Genomic DNA, 18,777 nt, shown 5'->3' with positions numbered 1-18,777 from the left:
GGGTTAGGAATTACCCGGTTTGCGTTAAAATCCGTCACCCAGAGCCCTCTGCCTGTCTGCGGACGCGTGAAGGTAAGAGGAGCTGGGATGGAGGGAGGAGTGGAGGGATGGATTCCTACAAGGGAGGAAGGAGGTGAGAGACCTAAATCCAGCCGGGAGCTGCGGGCAAGGGTGCGGGATGCGGGGAAGGCTGCGGGGATCCGGAGCGGAGCCATCTCCCTCCTCCGCTGCCGGGGTAGCTGTTATTTGGGTTTTCAAGGTATAAAAAGGAGGAATATCTGCGGAAAGGGGCGGAAGATCGCTCTAATTAAATCCTGTTAGAAGCATAGCATGCTTGCTAGGTCTTATATCCTATATGGCTTTCAACATAAACGCATATCGTGCTAAATATATGCTATATATTATGTGCTGTACAGCATGGACCGACCTAAGACAGTCAGACCCGCATCGGTGAGTATCACGCACGGGAACAGCGCGGAAAAGCCGCTTGCAGCCGCGCTGGCAGGCAGGGCACGAAGCTGTACCCAGAAATAGCAACGAGAGGCGTACGTGGGTCTGCATAGATAAATGTACATGCACACAGGTACCCAGCCGGGCACGGGAAGGCCCCGATCCCGCATACACAGACCCATCCTGAGATAAATGATGTGACAGTGCCATGTCTCTCACCCCTTTGTCCCCAACGCCCAGGGGTACAACAGCTTTTTCTCACCCTTTTCCCAAATTTCGGCTCCCTCTCGGGCCGGGGGGGTGCCTTTCCCCAAGGTCACCGGGAAAACGCGACTCCCCCCACCCCAAACAATAAAGGAGGTGGGGGTCGGGTTGAGTTTCTCGGCCCTTTGAGCTGAGATCTCCCCCCACTCCTAATTCCCTCCATGTGGGGAAAAAGTAAAAGGAGGAGGTGAAGGAATTAAAAAAAAAAAAAAAAGGTAAAAAAAAAAAAGGTGGAGGGATACAGAGACGCACAAATCGGTGTATTCACTGACCTGGGCAGAGGTTTTTTTGTTTTGTCCGGCTGGGCTGGAGCTCTCAGGGCAGGGCTGCGCGGGGCGCGGAGCCGCGGCGGGGGCTGCGATCATGTCCCGAGCTGCCAGCGAGGGGGAAAACCTGGGGGAGCCGCATCCTCCAGTCTTGCCCTCCTCCTCCTCCTCCTCCTCCTCCGGGCTGGGCTGAAGATCAGAGCTCTTCCGGGTTGGGAAAGGGCAGAGAAAGAGTGAGAGAAAGATGATGGGCCATTTCTCTACACACCCATCCCGGGAATCACATGGGGCGGGGAGGCGGAGGGAGGGAGGGAGGCGGGGAGGGGGGGGGGGGCACGACACACAGGTACTGGAGCTGGTAGGGGTGTGAGCATGATGGAACTGGTCCCTGGAGCAACTGTCACTGCCGTGAGCCTGCAACGCCTGGGAAAAGAGAGAGAGAGAGGGGAGGAAAAAAAATAATAATTAAGCTTACAAACAGCGCCGGGGCTCGCTCCGCTCGCATGGAAAGCTTTCGAGGAAAAGCGGTGACATTAGCTACGAGGGGGTGTTTCTTCTCTGTCCCCTCTCCTCCTCGGGAGAGACTTCTGTTCACCCTATTTTCCTTTATTTAACTTTAAAAATTGTTATTAATTTTTAATTTTTATTTTCTATATGTGTCTGTGTAAGGCTCCAGGATCTGGACAGAAAAAAAAAAAATCCACACACGTCCCCTGGTATTCCGAGAGCGAGGAGGGGACACTGTCCCTCTATCCCCTCTGTCCCCCGTGTCCCCTCCCTCCTCTTCACCGGGACGAGGAAGGCTCCCGGAGAGCGGCACCTCCTCAGGCAGGGGATCTGTCGTGTGTGTCTGCCCCCCCCCGCCCCGTCTGTCCTCCCGAAGCTGGACGGGCTTGAACCCAGGGCTGATCTCCCTGTGCAGCCAACAGGAGGGGCCAGGGGGAAGCGCTAGCCCCCTGCCCGCCTCCAATTCCCCTTCTCTGTGGGGCTTCAGAGGGCTAGGGAGGGAGGGAAAGATTGAAAAAAAAAACTGCTATAGGGCCGGAGGAGAAACCTGGGAGCCGGGCTGGGGCCGTCTCGCAGGCTCCGGGGGATGTCCCAAATATTAGAGCCACTGGAGGTGGAGGGGTGTTATTTTCCACATTTAACTTAACCCCCCCCACTTGTGTCAGTCCCCAAAATCTAATCTGCCACCAGAGTGTGCACACTCCCCCCCACCCCCCCCCCCGCCGCAGCATTTCCCTACAGGGAAACTTCCTTGCGGTTTGCTGATGCTCTTTTTACTTTTTTATTTATTTTTCTTTTTTTTTTTTCTTTTTCTATTTTTTTTTTTTAATGAAGGATGGGTGCTAATTTTTGCAAAGCCCACCCACCCTGGGTTTGAGGGTGGGGGGGTGGTCCTGTCAGCAAATCCGGACAAGACCCGGAGGACCAACGCTGGGGGGAGGAGGGGGCTTCACCAAGGAAAACTCGTCCTGGAGCGGTCACGGTGTTCTGTCGGGTGGGCAGCCACGTCCCGGAGTGGGAGAAGAAGTGAGGAGGGGGGAAAAAGTGGGGAGAGGGAGGGAGAAACACCCTCTCCATTAACATCAAACCCCACATCCACTACTGGCGTGAAATGCTTCCAGGGGAATAAACCGGGAGCGCTTTATTCCCAGGGCTAGACACCGTGCGTGGAACAGCCCCCAGGCCACATGAGTGGGTAATCCACTCGTGACGGGGAGGACTGAGGGGCCATTCTCCCCGGCCTTTCCCAGCGGTACCCGGAGGAGATCCTGCACATCCCGGTGGTGCTGAGTCCCGGCCCAGCCGGCAGAAACGGGGGCGAAAAATGACCACTTCGGCAAAAAAAAAAAAAAAAATATATATATATATACACACACAAACACACACTCCTGGTCCGGCAGGGATATTGAGGGACTTTTTTTAGTTGGTTGGTTGTTTTTTTGTTGTTGTTGTTGGGTTTTTGTTTGGTTTGGGGGGGGGGGGTTGGGTGGTTGTTTTTTGTTGTTGTTGTTTTGGGGTTTGGTTTTTTTTTTTTTTTGCTGACGTTGGGGGTTCGCTATCTCCACTTCTAGAGTGACTCTCGGGAAGGTGAAAGGTAACGCGATCGCCTCCCAATTCTGTCTTTAGAAAACACATTCAATTAAGGTAATAACTTCAGGCTCATTAGAACTGCGAAGGGAGCCTGAAACAGCCATGGAAACAGCTCGGGCACCCCAATGGTGGGGGGGAGGAGGGCCGAGCCCAACTGCCCTCGCCGAAAATGTGGCTTTTGCTAGGGAAAAGCTTCGAAAACGAGTATTTTTCAAGCCACGAGGCTTGTCTGATTTGCAGTGAGATGGGGGGCTAAATCCTTAGAGGGGGAAAAAAAAATAGAGCTAAAATCGGGCAGGGTGTGTGTTCCCCATCACCAGGCAGGGAAAATCCCTGGGAAATCTTCCGCTCGCCACGATTCCTGCTCCCCAAAATAACGCTGCGCGAGGGAGGCGAGATCAGCCTGGGAGATGATGTTGCCGGATCTCTCCAAAACTGCCCAGAAAAAAAAAAAAAAAAGAAAAAGAAAAAGAAAAGAAAAGAAAAAAAGAGGGTGAGTGAGCAGGATCTGAGATGTCTGAGATGTCTGAGCACATCGTGGCAGTGGGGAAACGAAAAATCAAGGATTCTCCTGCAAAAACCGCTTGGGAAGCCGATGGAGATGGAGCCCCTGCGCTGTTGTCCCTGTTCCCCAGGGGGAGAAGGCGGGCGAGAGGGAATTTAGGCAGAGGCGCAGGCGCATCCCCCCCGCCCTCCAACCCCCGCACTCACCTCGCACCGTGAAGTTCATTTCCAGCTCTGACGGCTGGTGATTCAAAGGTTAAACATAACTAATGAGGCTTTAAATGGCACCCGGGGTTTATCATAAACATCGCAGACCTTCCTCGATGCCTGCACTTCAGGTCCGAACAGACATTAAAAGCAATATTCAGGTAGCCAGAGGTCATTTAAATAAATAAATACGTGCACATATATATGTATACACACCCCTCTTTTTTTTTTTTTTTGTATGTGTGAGTGTAGATATATATGGAATATTTATATGTGGAATATATATATGGTGGGTGTGCGTGTATATATTATATATATTCCATATGTATTAAAAATATATGGAATATATTATACAGTGAGTGTGTGTATATTTATATTTCATATAGATATATATATGGAATATATATTCAATATTTCTATGTGAAATACAAACACATATATATGGAATATACATTTTTTTTCCTTGTGTTTTCCACCCGACTGGGGGAAGCGTGTGATTCTCCGAGTGCGTGTGGCTTATCCCACCTCTTGCTCTCCTCCTGGCACACATTTAGACGCCTTATACATCGAAATAAATACCTACACACACACACACACACACACACACAATCGATTTCGGCTCCGCCCGCACCGAGGTTGGCAGCCGGACCCTCCATAAGGAGAATCCATACGTTATTTGTGAGCCATCACCGCTCCGCTGGTTGCAGAAAGGAGGCTGGGGATGTTTTATTCGCTTTAATTAAACTGCTCTGGCTGCTCTAGGGACAAAACATCCCCTTCTCTGCCCCCACCCCGGAGAAAAGTTGTCAATAATCAATAATTCCCCCCCAACCCATCCGGCTGTGAAAACACAGGCTAGGAGAGGGTTGGTTTTTTTTTGGTTTGGGTTTTTTTTGGTATCATGGTTGCAATCTTCGTTTCCAAGCGCCCTTCGCCTGGATCTCCCCAAATCAGCCGCTTTGGCATCGATCCTGCGCTTTGTGTGCGCGGGGAATATTCGCTTTAAAACGATTCCCATCGAGCGCAGCCGCCTGCGCGGGTAGGACCGGCCGAAGGACTTTGTGTGAACGGTGGGGAGGGAGAGCGGGGCTGGGGGGAAACCCGGGAAATTAAAATCACCACACATACACCCCGCTTCGACCCCCCCATCTCCCCTCCGCCCACATCTTCCATTCACCCAAAGCAGGGACTTGGAAATAAAGTCAAAGCCAGAGCCCAACAAACAGCCCCAGCTGCAAATTCCTATCCATTACAGCCAAGGCGCGAAATATATTTATAAAAATATATAAAGCACGTGGAAGTGGGGAATTTTAATTAAATCTTACTGCGGCTCTAACAACATCGAAGTGATATTTCATTCGGAGCCCGCCTCTTGCTTGTGTTTTATAGCGTTTTCTTGCCTCTGACTTTATTTAAAATATTAGACGAGGTACAGAATTATAAATGACTCTTTCCTTATCTGCGCTGCTCACATATCCAGGATCAGAGGAGCTGATTAAGAAAGAAGTCAGAGGCAACGTTGGATTCATAATGATTCGGAATAATGAATCCTTATCTCTGCTTTCCAGATTATCACCCTTTCAGCTCCCAATGTTTTGTTACATGGGATAATTTATTGCATCTAATACATCACAATGAATCTGATGGCGGAAAGCGATGGGCAACGTCGGGGAAAAAAAAAAGAAAAAAAAAACACCAAACCAAACGGGGGTCCTTATTTTAGTTTAGTTTTATCCTGGGGGCAGCGAAACAATTTTTTTTTTTTAGTTTTTTTTTTTTTAATTGGGAAAATATAAGGTAAATCTGATAATAGTAATAAAAAGAAGTTAAGGGGAGGATGAGGCTCTTTAATTAGCGTGTCACTTTCAGACTGAAATTAAGAAAATCGACCGGTGCTTCTCCTCTCGGTGGCTGCGAGATCCTAATTTTACATGATTTATTTTTTATTTAAGGGGGAGATAATGCGTCATAAACATTGAATAAAGCACGGAACCGGGTTAAGATAAAACATAATTTGCATCTCCCTCTTTTTTTCCTTTTTTTTTTTTTTTGAAAGCGAGGGCTGCCAATAATGTTTAATTTTCTCCCCGCCCCGTTGCCAAATAAATACATGCATAGTAAAAAATCGATAAGATTTCTGCTAGGAGTCTCCCCCCTCTCTCTCTCCTTGTGTCTGTCTCCTTTTTGGTTTGTTGTTTGTTTTTTTTTTTTTTTTAAGCATTTCTCATAAACTGGAGAAACTCCGCGGGTTGCTTTGTATGTAAATGAACGCTGCTCTGTGTTTCTGGCTGCAGAAATGAAAAGGAGGAGGGGGGCATTTCACCTGAAATTATTGATATTCGTGTGCCTGAGGAGGGGAAGATCTGCTGATATTTCGCTGGATTCGAATGAATTCGTTTGAATCCTTGAAGGGAAGAAGCAGCCAGTGACTGCCTCCTCACCTGCGCAGGGAAAAGAAGGATTTCAAACATTTTCCCCTGAAAATAACCCTCTTTGCTCCCTTCTAAGGGGATGGGTTGGGGGAGGGAGGCGGGAGATTCCCGTAACAAAACCAACTCAGCCCAAAAGTTCATCTCGACCGAACAACCGCGGGGGTCAAACTCGATAAGGGCTCAAACCACCCCCCAAAAAACCCGCCGAGGGGCTGGGGATGCTCCCGCCCCGCGTTAGAGCATCCTCCGCTTCTTCATTTCTTGGCCAGCACCGGAGAGAAAATGGTGCCTAAAATCCTCTTCGTGGTCAATTTGCTGCGCCTCGCTTTTTTTTTTTTTTTTTTCCCCACCCCCCGCCCCCCTTTTTTTTTTTTTCTTTCTGTACAGACACTCCTGATGCAAAAATTTCTGGGGACAGGTGCTGGCAGCCCTCTTCTGCCTTGGTTTAAGTTTCCCTGGCTCCCTCTCATCCCTTCTTGGCTCTCCCGGCACAGAGACGGTGTTTAATCATTAACCAGGTCCAGCACGGTCCCTTTTTTTTGTCTTTCCTTTTTTTTTTTTTTCCCAGGAAGAGGCAGACCCTTCTGAAATTAGGTTGAAAAATAACTTGCTTTTTTTTTTTTTTTTTTTTCCCCCTCTTTTCCTAAAGGTGAAAGCTCCCATTTAGGGTCTTGAGTGGGGCAGACCTTCCCTCCTCCCCAGTCGTGTCCGTGTGGCAAATGCACCTCTCCCTGCTGTAGGTCCATCATTTTCTGAGCAGTGTTTCACAAAATCCCGTCCAAAGGGTAATCTCTGCCTCCCTACTCTTCCTCCGCCCTATGTTCCCTGCAATATTTGTCAAGGAATTTCAAGTATCAATTATAACCGCAATTTTTGACACCCCCCTCCCCCCTCCTAATTTGAAGTGTAGATGATTTGATAGGAATATGTATTTGTATAATACCGGCTCTCCCTCAGATGAATTTATTGGACCACGTCCCACCCTCAGCTGAACATTCAATATTCCAGCATTATCTCCGCACTTAAACTCGCTTTCGCCGTTTCTGTGCCAAGATAAATTTGCATAATATTTGCAGTTGTAATTAGCTGATGAACATCTCCCAGCCTTCCCCTTTGTTTTCCGTGCGTTTGGTCTTCAATTGATGCCACTTTTGATCTTTAATATTACAGTATCCCGATAGAGTGTTTTATATCTTATTTGCAGTGCATGAAAGTCGCGCAGAAAAGGCGAGAGGAGGGGGGGAAAAAAATAATAAAAAAAAAATCTGTGGGGAAAGGAGAGGGAGGAAAAGGCACTGAACGAAGCTGAACTAATCGGAGTTTCGGTTGCTTCAGATGCCTGAATCCGCAGTTACGGGGCAAATGCGATAAATGTTGAAATTAGAGCCATTTAAAAGAATACAGGGCTCGATCGGGTGAGGTACCGCCGGCAGCATCTCTGCATCACCTGTCTGGGAACCTCGGGGGGACTTTTAGGAACCCCAGCACCAAAGTTGGGGTTTATATTTTTTTTTTTCGGGGGGGGGGCGGGGGGGGAGATGCTTTTCTTCACCCGGCAATTCCATCAGGAACACGGCAACCCCGAGTTCCCCCCGCCAACCCCGGAGCATCTCGAATGAGCAGCCCCCCCCTCCCCCCCAACCCTCTCCCCCCACCCCAGGGTCACCTCCGCTGGCAGAGCTGGGAGTAAAGGATGTTATCACGTCGGGAGGGTTATTAAACCGCTAATGAATGAGTGTCTGTGAGACTCTGGACGGGCTGGAGAGACTGTGGGAGGGGGGCTAAGGAGGGGAGAGGAGGCAGAAAGGCTCGATCTTCATGCCAATCTCTGGAACAAATAGCTAACATTTAACGTTTACACCCTGCTTGGCGACGAACTGGCGCTCCACGGACCCCTGATCCAGGCTAAAATGTCCAGAAAGCCTTTGGAGAGAACAAGTTCCTAGCTATCAGGTTCTTCTGATCTCTCTCCTCCTTTCATAGGGCTTTGGTTTCAGGCTGGACTTGTCCAATGTCTGCTTTACCGCTGCGCGCTCCTAAATGAGTGTCAAGGAGGCAAATATCAAATAGCAGAGAGGTCAAGGCGATTTGGTTAACCGTTGGCTGGGCTGATGGCTTTAAACTTGTGTGGGAGGCTGGAGACGTGGCGGGGGGGAGGGAAGGAAAGAGGGGAAGGATTGGGAGCTGAGGGGAAATAAACCCGAGAGAAAGGAAAGCGAGAAGGGGGGAAGGAAGAGGATGGGGCGTGGGGAGAGACGCGGGGCTTGGAGAGTCCCAAAAAGCCAAGGTCAAGAGTTTGGTGGTGGTGGAGGGCTGGGGAAACCCTTGGTGGAGGGTCTACTGGTGACCCTAGCTAGGTTGGGCGTGTCCCTGTCCATCGTCTGGGAGCGTTTGGGCAACGCATGTGTTTTGACGGTGTCTACATCTGGGCTTGTGCCTGCTTGATCCCGGGTGTTTTACATGGGAGGCTGCAGGGCGCGAGTGGGCGCACCCCGGATGAGCGGGTGCAGCCGCAGGGAATTTGAAGACGCAGGGGGGATTTTGTAGTGCGTGGGCAGAGGGGGGCATGCGGTGTTTGTGTGTGGAGGGGAAAACCCAGAACCCAAAGATGCGCCTGAGAAGGCGCGTTGGTGCGAAGGGTGGCTGAGGGCTGGGTACCTGGGCGTGGGTCTGTGGTCCTGGGGGTGATGCCGGGCACGCGTGTTTCGGCGTGAGGGCTGTAAGGGCGGTTAGGGAGATGCCACATATGTCTGTGCATTCGGAGAGGGGTTTAGGGAAGCATTTGCCTGTGGTGATGGGGGTATGGCAGGTGAAGAGGCTGTGCATGTATGGAGTATATAGGGTTGGCTGTAAAGAAACGAACTGCTCCTGTAGCTGGAGCATGAGGTGTGGATCAGCTGTGGGTGCAGGATGAGATGGGCACGGGGCTCAGGCAGGGGTGCAGGACCAAGGGGTTCCTGCTGTGCCCATGAGCGGATGTGAGTGGGCTGTGCTGGGCGACGAGCACAGGGAAAAGCTCGGGCTGTGGAGAGCTGGGTGATCCAGAAATGCTTTTTAGGGGTAAATCCCCTCCCTGAGTGCTTTTGCAGTTCCTAGCGCAGGGGTGGGCTGGGCGGCTCAGCAGGCAGCGAAGACGCCAAAGAGAAATTTTACTTTCCCTGTAATAATCATCTGCTTCAAAAAAAAAAAAAAAAAAAAAAAGAGAGAGAGAGAATTTCCTGGAAGAGAAAGTTTTCTATTACCGAAGTGGCCAATGAACAGAACAAATACTCGAGGCCTTTTGCAGCCACACTCCTCGGCTACGAAGCCACACAAGCCCTCCCTTCCCAGCAATGCCATTCTGCTCCCGACGTTAGCAGCAAACTCACTCTGGTCCCAGGTAATGCAAAGCTCCTCAGCTGAATCAAGGCAAACAATTGCCATAGGAAATGTGTGCACAGCTACACACGGCTGAGCAGCGCTGGGGGTTGTAACTGCCCGGGAGTTTGCAATAGCTAAAACCAAGAGGGAGTTAGTCGTGGGTTTAGTTCCCATGCCCTTGACCTACAAGTCGCAGGGCTCAGGGGTGTGAGGCTGATGGAAGATCAGGCGAAGCCACCAAGGCCCTCGGTCGAAAGCCACCACCTCCATATCACCCCGGCTTTTGCGTTTTGAGCACGTTGTAGGGAAACCAGTTCCTTCTGCTCTCCCTTTGGAGATGCATGAAGGACTTCAGGGGATTCAGCCCCTGGACTGTCCTGAAGGAACAAGGGAGGCCATCAGGGACGCTTTAACAAAGCCCGGTGAGGACGAGAGAGAGGATGAACAAATTTGGGGATCAAATACGCATTTTGGATAATTATTATTATTTTTTTTTAAATTCTAGTGGTTTTAATTTGCTCAGCTGCTCGGGGTAGCATGGAGCCCAGTGAGCATGGGGCCGCTCATCACATGGGCACGGCGAAGGTGTGTCCCTACGGAGATGTGCCTTGTGTCCGTGTTTGGGAACGTCTAGGTAGGGTGTGTGCAGAGCTTGTGCATGTGCACATCAGTTCTTGCAGATACCTTGTGCTATATATACACACACGTATCTGAAGAATCATGTATAAATATATATGTTCCACAAGAGGCTCAGAGCTATAGGTCCCTCCATCATGCCTGCATACATCCACATACATACACCCACTAAGGTTGCGTTTCCGGAGCCATTCTCAAATAGAGCAGTGTAATTTCTCCGCTGATTTTGATTGACATGCTGTCCCTGGGATCATGTGTTAATCCCTTCTTCACTCAAGCCTTTTCATAACTCATTTCTCTCTGCTAGATGGAGACTCTGATGGTTACCGAGGCAACGATGATAGCACTAAGCCATTTCCCTCTCTGCACGGAGACCATTATTCCGCATGCATAGGCCATTTGCAACAAAGGTCGCCACAAAGTCATCCACAACACAGCACACGTTTATTAAACTTTTATTCTTTTTTTTTTTTTCCCTCCCCCTAACAGAGAAACTAGCCGGCACGTGTGCAATCTCTCTCCTCCTTTTTTTTTTTTTTTTTGGAGATCTTTGTAATACAGGTAATAATAACTGGAGCAGATATTATTGTACCCAAACTATATATCACACAGATCAGGGGCTTAAAGTTCCTGGTCCAGAAAGATCATGCTTAGATGGCAAGGTCTTGCACCAATGATTCCTATTTGTCTTTTGTTCTCCTCTCAAATAGTAACTTTAATAGCAGTTGGAGGAAAAAACCAGCCAACAGCAATGATATGAGAGCGCCGGGAGGTGAATATCTGAATGTAAAACCCACATGGAGATTTGCCCTGCAACACCAAGCACCTCCCAGAAGCGAATAACTAAATAACCGTCGGCAATGACCACCTGCTCGCCAGGGTGATTTTCTTTTTCAGTCCGATTTCTGCTTGGCTACTTACCTGGGCTTCCTGGCTATGGGTATTAGTTGTGGGGGGGTCCTTCTCGTGGTGTTAGGAGCTGGTTTAAGGGTGTTAAAAGCCAGCTCTGGCTGTAAGAGGACAACAGGTTAATGCGCCCTCTCCAGCCTGAGGTGCTCCCTCCCCACCAGCTTTGCCCATACGGGGCCACGCTGCTGGATTTTATTTCAGCCCCATCCTTTGTCTCTGGAGACCGAATGCGATGCGTCGCTATGGGCTGGCTTTTAGCGAGCAGCGCTTTCCCACCGGGAACGACGCGGATAAAGGCACAAATGCATTTTTGTGGATTCGTGAATTTAGCACCAAAGCCAACCCCCAAAAATGTCCATGTCCTGGCCACCAGCCCCACCACCTCTCAATGCCTGGGATCATGAGTCCTTGGCCTGGAGATATTTATCTCGCCTTTCAGGCTCTGTTTTGAGGCAGCTAAACATCTCTGGAGGTTTAAATTTCCAACCACATCAGCACAGAGACCCTCGACTCGCGACGGGTCTTGCAGTCGTGGTGCCTGATGGCAGCGGGGATGGGCCAGGGCTGGGTGGCTGCTCGGACAGTCCTGCAGCATCAGGTCTGCTGCGGATGTGAAAGAGGAGGAGAAGATGGCCCATGGCGATAAGCTCCCAGGAAATTTCTATGGTGCCTCCTACTCTTCTCTGTCCAGACAGCTCCAGTGCTGCTCCGGGATCTTATCTCTCCGTATTGCTGCACCTCTCTGGCCTCCCTCCTACAGTGTCCTGCTGAGCTTCGTGCAAAACACACTCCTAATTGCACCGGCCTGGCCCAAAGCTCTGATCCCATCTGCCCTCTCTGACTCCCGTCACTGGATTCACTGGTTTTATCACCTATTTCGTTTAAATATTTGATGCCGCCTCTTCAAAGCCAGGCAGAGGTCAGCCCAGCCCTGGCTCCTCCACTGTTCCTCCCTTTATTTTTAATTTGAGAATTATAAACAAACAAACAAACAAACAAACAACTTTTAAACATTCAGCTTTTCCTGGACACATGGAGCCACTGAAATGACTGGGAGGTCCACATGAGTCCAACCCCTGCAAGTGCATGAAGTTCTGAGCTTGGAGATCCACCTAGAGGAAAACATCTCCCAAGAGCAAACCATCACTTGGAGACAGCTGTAGTGATTTCCAAACCAGGTCGCGTGCTTGTTTACAAAGTTTCTGTTTTGCAAGATAACCAAATAATCAGAGACAAACAGGAGTTGGGGTTAAACCTCCCAATCTGCCATTTATCTGAAGCATCACTTTCCCACCACGACGCAACCGGCACAGAGGAGGGTGAAACACCGCCGGTCCAGCTGACACACAGCAGCGTGGTTTATGGCGTGGGGTGAAGTAGCTCCTCTGCTGAGGTAGGGATTTAGCAGAGATGTTTGGAGAAAGCAGCTGCCCTGGGTCCTTGGTTGCTGGTGTCCAACACCTGCCATGTCGACCCCTTTACGCCAAAGGCGAGCAAGAGCGAGGTTTGCTCCCCTAATGTGCCATTGTGGCGGGGGGACCAGAGAGGGACTGGTCCTGCTGTCAGGAGGATGCACTGCCTCATGGCACTTTTCACTGTATTCCCAAACCACATGCAGCCTTTTCAAATAAAAGCTTGTTTCCCTTTTCCCAATCCCCTGTACCACCCAGTGCCCTGGCTGCTCTCGCACCACTCCTTCCATGGAAAGTCTCCAGCCTGCCTGGCTTGATATTAAAAAAAAAAAACAGTGGAAAAAATATATTTATCATTATTTCAACTCATAACGAGCTCTCCCAGCTCACGCAGGGATGCTCGAGGCCAGGAAACGCACAGGGATATTTGCTTGTGCTGCAGCCCTAGGATGGTGCTGGGACTTTTGAGCAAAGCGTGGCAGGTATTTCCGAGCCCCCTGCACTAATTGATGGGCTCTCTATATATCATGCCAGATAAAGGGCTCTTGTGCAGTAAATGCTGATGTTTAGAACATCCTGATAGTGTTTTGTTAACAAGAAGATAACAGGAGAGCAAGATACGTTTGTTTAGCTGCCTATAGATAAACCCAATAGGGTCTTTGTTAAGTTTTCATGACTGATGGCAGGTACTAAATGCGATAAATAATACCCTGGGTCCTGATTGGAGCAACTGTAGCACAAATTATAACCCACGGTGCTGACCTGTGAGGGGGCATGGAGGGGTTCAAGGCTACGGGAGTGAAGACCTGGGATTTTTTTGGGGGTGGTATGCCCTTGTTTCTGATCCGATGGCGGTTTGCTAAGGCTTTTCCAACACTCCTGCAAAGTGGTACCCACCAGAAGAGCGAGGGATGAAAAGGATGCTGGCAATAAGGTCTCGGTGGCAGGAGGGAGGTGGAAAGGCTGCAAAAATTCATGGGGAGAGGGTGGCAGTGGATGATCCTAGTAAAAAATCAGTGGTGACCTTTTCTGCAGAGCTCTTAGCCAGCTCATCCAGGATGGGATGCCCCAAGAGTCTTTGGAAATAGAGGAGTGAGCAAGGTTGTGTCGCAAAATCATGTCCAGCAGATCCTCAGCTTCCTTCTCCCCCCACCCCAGCAGGACGCTGAGTCAAGGCAGCGTCCGCCTCCCTCCCTGGTTCGCCTTCACGAGGGTGCTTATTAGCATTTCTCCCCAAACAACCTGCTAATTGTAAGGTGGGACGCTGTCAGCCCTCTTACAAAAGATGGAATTGTTATTGAGAGGCAATGTGGTGGCCTTGGTCCTGAGTCATGGGAAGAGAAGAGGGCCCATGGGGTCTGCCCATGATGCTCCTCAGTGGTATCCCAAGGGTGTCCCCACCACACACCAGCCTGCAAGGCCAATGCTCGGTATGTTAAGCCGGTGACAAATTACCAGCAGTGAAGAGTCAGTCGCTCAGGAGAGGCTCTCCAAAGCCCATGGCTGCAAAACCTGTCAAGGTTTAGAAGTCAGCCCATGGAACAACCCAACTCCTCTCAGCTGTTGAAAGGGATTATAATTACACTATCTTCAGCATGATCTTCTACTGACGAGAAGCCAGTAATTTGCTCCCATTTTTTTTTGTTTTATTCTTCTCGTGCCATTTTTTTGTTTTATTCTTCTTGTGACTTTTAGAAGAGGAGACTGCAGGTGCTGTGCCAAGTTGACACTAAAAGCCTCTGTGACCCCTAAGCTGGCACCTTCCTAGCACATCCCACCAAGCAAGGGAACAAGGAAGGCTCCAAATTTGGCTCCCTGGCTGAAAACCTCTGGGAGGCTGGGAGCTTTGGCTCCTTTTCTGATAGAGGTGAAACCAGAAAGCAGATGTGGCACCTCCAAGCTGGTGCTGACTTTGCATGAGAGCTTGCTGCCCAATCCAACCTCATGTTTCAGCCTCCTACGAACCAGGAATGAGGAGCTCAGAGTTCCAGTTTCCACCTAAGAAAGGTGTAACTGAGAGATGAAATGGGTACTTAGGTGGACTGTGCAGTTTGGGTTTTCCTTTTTCTACCCCAGCTGCTCACATGTATATTTATTTGCTGGGGTTTTTAATACTCTTAAGGAGATGCAAAAGGCTGGAGAAGAAAGCACCAAGGCAGGTTTGTGTAGTGAAATTATTTACGTGAGTAGCTGGACCGGCCCTGCTCCTTGCCCAGGGAGACACCAAGAGCTCCTAATTTCTACTCGCACTTCATGCACATCTCTCCTCTCCAGCGGCGGGGCCATGCCCACCTCCCATTCTGTTGGGCAAAGCTGTGGTAGCAATAGCGATCTGGCATTCACACAGCATCGTGCATCCCGACGAGTCCTCGTGAGTATTGTGCACAGGGGCTCCCACTTGAAGGGCAAACGGTGCTGATGGGACACTGCTCTGGTTGAGGAATCCAGGTCGCAGGAGAAACTGGGCTGGAAACAATGCAAGGAGCAAGAAATGGGGGATTAAGCAAATTTTGGAGGGTTTTTTTTTGCCTTCTTTAGTTTTTCTCATCATAGACAGCAATGACCAGAGCATACTCGTTCCCATTCTCTGACCAGCTCCATTTTTGCGAGGGCAGCTGTAGGATTTGGCTGTAGATAAACCTACTCCTACACACGCTCTAAGTCCAGATTAATTTCCAGCTGTGGGTTCTCCTCAGGCAGAAATATTGATACAGGAGGGAGACTTTATACCCAAGGCTGGTCTATACACATACTCAAAGCTTTAAAATTTGTGGATGGGGTGGAAACTCTGCCCCACAAGTGGTTGGGAAGATCCCAAATTTCCATTTTGCAGCAATCTGTGACGCTGGACTCACGCTCTGCTCCCAAGTGAGTGCTCGGTCCCGGCATCAGAGCTGGCCAAAAGCCATTGAGGGGTGTAAAAGAAAAACTAGTGGGTCTTCCTGAGAAAACTTTGAACAGGCATCCAAAAAATGAATGTGTTTTCTTCTAATTAGGAGTGTTCGTTCTATCTCTTGGTGATCTACAAAACAAGCCACATGCCAGTTATTGTTGGTACAAGCACAACAATTCTGACTGTGGGAAAAAAAATATTTCCAGGCATGTAGGACACAAAACGTACTAAAGGCATTTTAATGACACTTTAATTAATCTCTAGGCATAGGTTAAACAGAGAATATCTAAAAAGGTGTGTATGTGTGTGGGGGGTAATAACAAAAGTTAGGACTCGAATCAAAAGATGCTTTAGTACCTGCAAAAGCTATTAAATATAATTATATTCATTTAAAATATCCCCACGCACAAAAAATGGTAAACTGGAACGAAGGTTGCAAGAGAATATCAGTAAATCAAGGCTTAAAAAAAAAAATATCGAAGGAATGTTGTGATTATCATATGAACAAAAACAAACCCGAATAAATTTAGAGCTAAGGTGAGACTTAAAAAAAGAAATCCGAAGAAGTTAGGTGTGGAAAATTACAGTGGAGGTAGCTAAACCACTTCAACTTGGAGATGTCTTGCAATAACATAAAGAAAAAGCGTGTGTGGATTTAGAAACACATTATCCTGACCTGGGATAATGGAAATTATCACAGAAATGGAAATGTCTTTCTCAGATGTCTGTTGGCTGACAGCATTTATCGCAACCAGTTGGGAGACTCTCATTTCCAGTTTGCTCACCAGATCACAGTCCGCTCTAGGCGCACACCTGAGACGAAGCGCCCAGGGTCTCTGCAGAGACGTGTCTTTTGGTTTAAGAAGAAATGAACCTGATTTTATCCAAAATCACCACTTCCTGCCCAATTCTTGCAAGTGCTTCACCGAGCTCGCCTTGCATTGTATCCCAGTTGTGGTCAGGAGGTGCGTCAAGCAGCCTGGGGGGAGCCCACGTACAGACATTTCCCCATATCTTTGGTTTGGAAGGACCTTGCAGAGGGATCCAGACTTCTGCATGTCTATGATATGGAGATCTTGGCAGCTGAGACCGACTTTTAGGTTAAAAACTCAATGTAAGCTGCTGCCTGCAGTGATAGGTTCACATAAAGGTGCCTGGAAAAGCACCTGGAGAGGTACCCGAGGATGAAGGAGGCTCTAAGGTGTATTTTGCAACAGATGTCATTATTAAAGCAAGGATTAGCTTCTAGAAGGGACCTCAGGCTTAAAAAGCAGAAGAAAGTTTCCCTCTTGTACTATGAGGTGACTCTTCTCCGCAGATGCTGACCCTTCTGGCCTCAGACGGCTCCGGCACCAGTCTCGTCTGCCTGGTGTTGAGGGGAGCTGGGAGCTTGGAGGTGCCTGTTCCCATCTTGGCTTTCCCCTGATGTGCTCTGTGACCTGGCACAAATCACTTCACCGCCCTGCTTCGGTTTCGCTGTTCGTAACGCCAGCAGAAAACAAATCAGCCCTTGTTCACGGAAAGTGAGTGACACTAGCCCGGCCTCATGATTTCTCCAAGCACATCTGATGGGAACTACCACAGCTTTTGAGGCCTTAAGCCGTTAAACTGATACCCGTGCTGAACAGTTGCCTGTTTTTATTACCCTCTCCCAGTGACTGCTGGGGACGCCCACCCGCCTTGCCCAAACGCATAAAAGTATAGGAATGGCGTGGTGGTATGTGTTGCACTGTCATGGCAAAATTTGACTAGATGTCTCAGGAGGTCCCCTTATGTCTTAAATTCATATAAAAAATAAATTAATTGTGCTCCCCAGCTGTAGGATATGTTGCCATCAGGGAGGAGGCAGGTTGCTGTCTGCAAAGGGCTGAGCTCCAGTAGCTTCCATGCTCCTGGACACCAGAGGCATGGAAGGAGTATCTCCAGAAGACGACAACAGGCACTTGTCTTGCACAGAGGGGAAACACGCGGCATCAGACAAGTAAAAGTGAGGGGCTCATTTCAAGCAGCAGGACACTTCCGATTGAGATAAGGATAACTCGCAATGGAGATAAACAGCTGAATTAGTAAGTCATTGCAGAAAATTGGAGCACCTTGGGGGAGGCAATGCCAAGAGTGTACTCAGTTCTGAAACTATTTTGCAACATGTGCATCCAAGGCTGGATTCGTGTCAGAAGTCCGAATAATACTGTTTTGTAAGCGTTAACTCCATGACCAGTGCTTGCGAACCAGAAGTGAGAAGAAAAACAAAGATGTGATGCAGCTCTGCAGCCATGTAAGCACAGCTTTAGTAAACAGAGCTGCTATAACGCTCACCGGAGCCTCCGGCACGGGCTAAGGCACTGGCTCCTCCCTCCACCCACCTGCACACCGGATGACTTGTACAAAACTTGGCCCAGTGGGAGTCCTGGCAATTAATCTGGTCCCCTTGCGTCTCCCCACCGCCCTCCTTCCCCGACACCAAACCAGCACGCTTGGTTCTGCTTGTAAACACAACCGGACCATCAACTGAGGCCAACTGAAAATGAGGAGCTGGGCGAGCATCCTGAGATCTGCAGGCTGTTAAAAGTCTGGGGAACATTTTCCAGCGAGCTGGTAGAGCGTAGCTTTGCCAACATGGGCACCTGGGTGTGGGAAGAATGCTGGCAGGGCGATGAACTCATTAAGGTGGAGCTCTGTCACCACCTCCCGAAGGAATCTGAGATGAGTCCATCTCACTGCCGAACCCTTGTGCAAGCGAGTGCAGGAAGGATCAGTCACTGGAGCTCCGCGCTCCCCTGCTCTACACGCTGAAGTCAACGCCACCAGGAGAAATAGGAGCCCTTTCCATGTAAGCGAACTGATCTGGCTGATATCAAGTGACTCATTAAGGGCTTACAAAACTTAAGTAGACCATAGCGTTGCTCTCTAGTAGTGGGAACTTCTTGGCTTGAAAGGACGATTTGATACCTGCCAAGAGCTCACCTTGGGCCTCACCGTCATTAGCAATAGCAGATCTGTCCTTGGCTATGCAAGAAGTTGCAAACTGTGCCTGTTTTAGCTCTGAAGAATTAAGTTTTCCAAATATCCTGGGCACAGAGGTGAGCTGGACCTGCACTGGGCTAACGCTGAACTCCAAAGCCTGCAACGCAGGTGATGAGGAGTGAAGGTGGAATCCAGCTGTTCTTACACTGGACAGACACATCTACTCAAACTCTGTGTTTTTGTGACATTTCACCCTCTGCTCGCCCCTTCATCATTTTCCCATTCAAGCCCCTCAGAAGAATGAAAATATCCCATGATGATTACATTCGTTAGAGACAATTGAATCTCATTTTCTATATTTGCAGAAGCCATGATAAGAAAAG

This window comes from Chlamydotis macqueenii, chromosome 1 (genome assembly GCF_036417535.1).
Source record: "Chlamydotis macqueenii isolate bChlMac1 chromosome 1, bChlMac1.mat, whole genome shotgun sequence".
NCBI lineage: Eukaryota > Metazoa > Chordata > Aves > Otidiformes > Otididae > Chlamydotis > Chlamydotis macqueenii.
This window is presented reverse-complemented; position numbering follows the sequence as displayed.